General features: G+C 39.5%; 1 protein-coding gene across 1 annotated transcript in view; it reads left to right on the top strand.

The window, feature by feature from the left end:
• Window positions 1-3,409: 3,409 nt before the first annotated feature.
• The window catches only part of LOC306882870 (sodium/calcium exchanger 1-like), a 55,125-nt gene continuing 53,016 nt past the window's right edge, over window positions 3,410-5,518 (top strand). The window contains exons 1-2 of the mRNA XM_079437854.1: window positions 3,410-3,469; window positions 4,353-4,547. The gene's annotated coding sequence lies outside the window, so the exon portion shown is untranslated. The remainder of the gene's footprint in view (window positions 3,470-4,352; window positions 4,548-5,518) is intronic.

Raw genomic sequence — 5,518 nt, 5'->3', positions numbered from 1 at the left:
CCACCAGGAAATACACGTCGTAGAATGTAAGTGTTAGTTTAAATACTAATAAATAAATGTAAGCAAACAAATAATAAATAAATACTATATAAAAAATTATTAAAATAAATAAAGTAAGCTTGCAGGCCGCAATATGTAAAATGCCTGCTTAGCTGCCTAATGTAAAATAGCCATTAAAATGTTTCAAATAAATAAATCAATAATATGTGACAAATGTTTGCAATGACATTTCCATCAGGAAACTATTTGACTTTTATTTTTTATCCTAAACATTGATTCGCCAGGTTTTTTATATTTGTTTAAACAAGCAAACAAATAAATGAATAGTTTGTAATGGCATTAGAGAGGAATGACATTAAATAGCGGTTATCTACAAGTATGCAGATTACAGATCTCACTCCTTGTTTTAGTCCACTATACCTTTTTTCTTATTTGTCTCTGTCTTATCACCACACAAGCTGTTACATCATTTTAACCTCCTTTAACTTTTTTTTTCTCTCTGTGGCTGAACCACAGAGAGATTATCCTTCAGAACAATAAGATTCAGGGTAAATTAAATCAAACAGACAAACATGCTGTGCAGACGGCCAAGATGCGTCACAGTGTTTAAAGCACATATAACAACACTCAGCTTTCAATAATTTATCTCTGTTTCCGGCACGCATGCACACACACACACACACACACACACACACACACACACACACACACACACACACACATCATGTTCAATGGCCTGGTTTATGCACTGTATTCTTCTCTGTATATTTAAGATGTCTTAGATATAACAGTATATGTATACTTATTTTTTTAACCCAGTGTAACTACAGGCTTAGGCTGCTGTGGTTTACAAGCGGTTCTGCATGGTGAGGGTGGCGCATGTTTCTTTCTGTGATGTGTCTGCAGTCTGTGGCTGAACTCGAAGCTCTCAGGGTTCCCTGTTTTAGACACATGTAATTATCAGACGTTATATATACGCACCCTGCCTCGCCCTTATGGAGGGTACCTTTTAACTGGGATGTTTCTGGCATCCATGGCAGCTGATCCACCCATCTGTGAGACTGCACAAGATGAAGATCCAGCCCTATGTAAAATGTTCTAGGCCCCATCCATATATACAGAGATGTCTGAAAATATAAAGAATATAACCTGCCTTGCTCCAGACCAAAGTCACGACTGGTCAAGCGAAGCTCTCTGAGTGATTTGAATTGTCAGTCAAAGCCTTCAGAGCTGAGCTCTCACTAACAACCTTTACAAATGGAACTAGAGCTCAGGCACCCCGCCTTAGCACTCAAAAGAGACCTACCACAGATCTCATTCGGCCCTCTCTATTTCCCCCCCTGTTTTTCTGTCCCTCTGTCATTATCAACCCACTTTCCAATCTCTCCTCCTTTACTGTACTCTTTAATGTGGCCATGCCACTCCAAATGTGTCCTCTGTGATAGAGTTCAGGCTGTAATCACAAACACCAGTGATGAATGGGGGCTGCTGGCAGCTTTTGGCATCAACAATCTTTTCCTCCTCTCTTCTTTCCAGTCTATTTTATGGACCACCAAGCACCGGGTGCTTCATGAGGACTTGATGATTCCTACTAGCACAGAAATGCAGCTATCGATTGGTGAGATAAGGCTGGGTAGTTCCGAATAGTTCCATTCTAAGAATACTGCAAACCGTAATTTAAACATGACACAACATTCAGGGAGATGGATGTGAATGGGCTCACACATCCTTAGACATTAAAGCAATGTGCAGTGATTTGGATCCAAGAACTGGCATAGCAGGACTGAATCAGTTTAGAGCGCTCGATATTTGTGATAAGAGTGTGTGTGTGCATTCATACGTTAGTGTTTCTCAGTCCCTTATAAACGAATTCTCATGTAAATATCTGCACTTGCACAAGCAAATCCATGGCCGCTGAAAGTGTTGTGCATGTGCAGCACTAGGTGAGCCATTAATCTGAACACTTGCATCATGCTTGACAATTAAAAAGCCAATCCATCACAGCCTAATCAATACCTTCTCACTCTGTTTTGGGACCTGCCATTAATCTTTCTACAAACAAAATGCACAATTTAGTTTGCTGTATCGTGAAGTCATGGCTGAAAGGGCTTTGTTGTATTAATGACATATTACTGGATTACTTTTAACGGGAAAAAATATAGGCTAACTGCTGGCAAAATAACTGCTTCCAATTACTGGAGCAATTGTCTGGTATTGACTGTTTGGACTCTCTGCAGAACAAAAATAACCACATTTTTACAAGGCTCTATTAACAAATTAGGAGTACACATTTATTATTATTATTGTTATTATTATGTTGTATTAATATTTGTCCTAATAGTAACAGCTGTTTTGGGCTTTATAGTGACACCTGTTGGCCTGGATGCATGAAGTTGATCTTTTTTGTGTATGCCAAACACATTCACTTTGTACTATATATATATATATGTGTGTGTGTGTATGTATATATATATATATATATGAAACGCATTCAAACACATTCAGTTTGTACTATATAGGCTATATACTATATATGTGTGTGTGTGTGTATTATGTATGCACTATATATGTACTTTGATGTCTCTGCTTTGTAAGCGCCCTGAGCACAGAGAAGTGACTAAAATCTCCCTATTACTATTACTATTATTATTTTAGCACATCATGTGATGTCAACATGGCAGCACCCATGAGAGGGCGACCAGCTCCACGTAGAATAAAGAGAAGACTGGCATGACTGGTGTCATTTAATGTGAGTGTAATGGAGGTAATTTTATTTTAATTAATGTTGTTGCTTAAAAGTGCTGTTTGTGAACAGATGTTCATTATGTGTACAACTTTTCTCATTTTAAAATAAGAACACCGCACCTTTAATTGTTTTACTCATCATCATCCGCTGTAGAAACGCACAAGCCTAAGCAGTTTTTACGAATGATGTAGACCAAGTCATGTATGTGGCACCCTCTCTCTCTCTCTCCCCCACCCTCGGTACAGCAGCTGATGCTGATGCTGATGCTGATGCGAGTGCGCTCATTCTGACTCTCCCATCCTGAGCGTCGACACACTGTCATCCGCTCCTCCTTTATTCTTTCCATTGAACTTTGAGCAGCGCATTCATTCATAGTCAGCAGCGATTAGTGGAGAGATGACAAGAGCAACCACTCACGAGAGGAATTCATTACAATAAAGGTCATCAACGGAGGAGACGTACTTGGAGACTAGATCAGTTTGAACAGAGCAGGACACATTCTAGGGGTTCTGAGTCTTAGGAGGAAGCAAGAGCTATTTCCATCCCCTAACAGCTCAAACCAGTGCCAAACGGGAACTGATTGCTTACTGAAAACACATCGTGAGGGCGACTATTTTATTTAGTCAATACAGGAGCAACGAACGGAGAGAAACCTGTTTTGCAGAAGCCAGAGAAGTCCGTCTAACAAGAGATTTCTCCGTGAACTACACTGAAATTTGGAAGGTGAGTTGATGCTGAAGTGAACTTATAGCCACTCAAGTCTGTGTGATATGAAGTTTTTTTTAAAAGCGCAGTGACACGCTGTGGAAATGTAAAAAAAAGTGACATACCAAGTTGCAGAACATAGCCTATATTTTAAAAGGCAATTTGTTTACTTGTAATGGAAAAAAGGGTGACGTACTTTATCATTTACGGTGAAGATGTATTGTTTATAAAGATAATATGTGTGTAGGCTATATTATGGCACAGTGTTATTAAAATTGAGATAAGTAAAAGGAATGAAATTATGAATTGAAATCACGCTAATTAACGTTATAGTATTGATTAGGCTACCTACCAGGAACAGAACAGGCATAGGCCTACATAAAATATCCTATAGTTCATGTATAGCATACACTAAGAATTGTCGCCATAAATAGGAATAGGTTACAGTCGCCAAAATATCATCACGTATAACATGTCATTGTGTTTTTATGGTAGGCTCAAGTTTCCGGCAACTTTGGCTGGCAATGCAGTTTTACGGCCTAACTCAATCCTAAATTGTAGACGAATTTACGCATTTTGAGAGATAATATGGCTAAATGACAGTCTTATGTAGGCGGGGTCACCCCTCCCTGCTCTTCTGCCTAACCTTGATGTTTCATGTGATTTCAGTTTCTAAGGTAGCCTTCAATTAAAATAAAGAACTTGAATGTGCAATTCTTGAGTATAAAGGCAAGGATAAGTCCTATAGGCTATATGTAAAGCGCGCATGGTGACTCATTCATTAAGGTTAGGCTACACAACTTATCTGAGGCGCACCGCGTAACACAGCCATTAGAGCGAAATTACCGTCTCAGTTCTGTCAAAGCTATTAAGGTGATTAAGTTGTTTATTTGCGTTTCAGTGGGGTTACTCTACCAGGTCTCCTCATACTAGAAAGCTAGTTATCTGGCTGGAAACCTCATCGGCTCGGACGCGCTGGGGAAAAGTATCCTGACATGGGCGGCTAACACCATCGACAAACAACAACTCACCGGCGGATAAACCGCACTGATCCCTGGCCTGCGAGCGACCACCTGTTTCCAGCGCAGACCAAACGGTAAGCGCTTCACTTTACTGAGGGACAATCCAAAAGAATAGCCTACTGTCATAATTACGTCTCCAAAATGTTCATCAGTTGGCTCTTCATATATTTAGTGCAGTTTGAGCGACCGCTATGCGTAAAGGCGCATTATTAAAGGGCTGCCTGTTGGGATCTTGGAAATCTCCTTGTCATAGTTCTCGTGCTTTGTTATGCAATCACTTTGTAATGTAGTTTAACCACTGAACTGGTTAAATGATTGTTAATTAAGAACACAGAATCACAAATAAACGGGGTATTTTGAGGATCCAAATCCACTTTCATTTACATGTGCGCGCTGATCCCTTTCTTATCCTTTCACTCAGACTCTATATCAGTCACCCATTCTCTCAATCCCATCGTCTCTCGCTCAGATTATTCTCTTGTAATCCAACGCACAACTGAAGTTTTATTTGAACCTGCGTTACGCAACTGGCAACACTGGTCAGGACGTAGTTGTGAGCAAAATGTGTGTGTTTCCTTTGTAGCAAATCCCTCTCAAATGGCATGATTATAGAGGAATGGGGAGAATTGTACACAATTGTGTGTGTCTGTGTTCTATTATTGTTATAAGGTAATAATTGCTCTGCATCATACCTATAAATGTCTAACTCAGAATACCTTATTAGTCACAGAAAATTTTCCAGTTTTGCTAGATTTTTATCCTTTGCGTGTCCTTACTAATACACTGCCAGCAATTCACAAACACAAAACAAAATGATTTGACCAACACACCCAAACAGACAGGGAGAGACATTCTGTTTTAAACAATTATACTGCCTGATGACCTTCTGACCCTAGTTTGGTTTGAAGGAACTACATCAACCCTTGGAAATCTATGTGTTTGCTGTGATGTAAAAGGCAAAATGCGTTTGAAGAAAAAAATAAGTCTGTTTCACGCTTTAAAAGCCCCCCAGAGAAATATTGGCACTGGAATTGGTAAATCATCT

The sequence above is a fragment of the Barbus barbus genome, assembly GCF_936440315.1.
Source record: "Barbus barbus genome assembly, chromosome: 2".
In the NCBI taxonomy this organism is placed as follows: domain Eukaryota; kingdom Metazoa; phylum Chordata; class Actinopteri; order Cypriniformes; family Cyprinidae; genus Barbus; species Barbus barbus.
The sequence above is the reverse complement of the archived record's forward strand: the minus strand, read 5'-3'. Positions and strand labels throughout refer to the sequence as shown.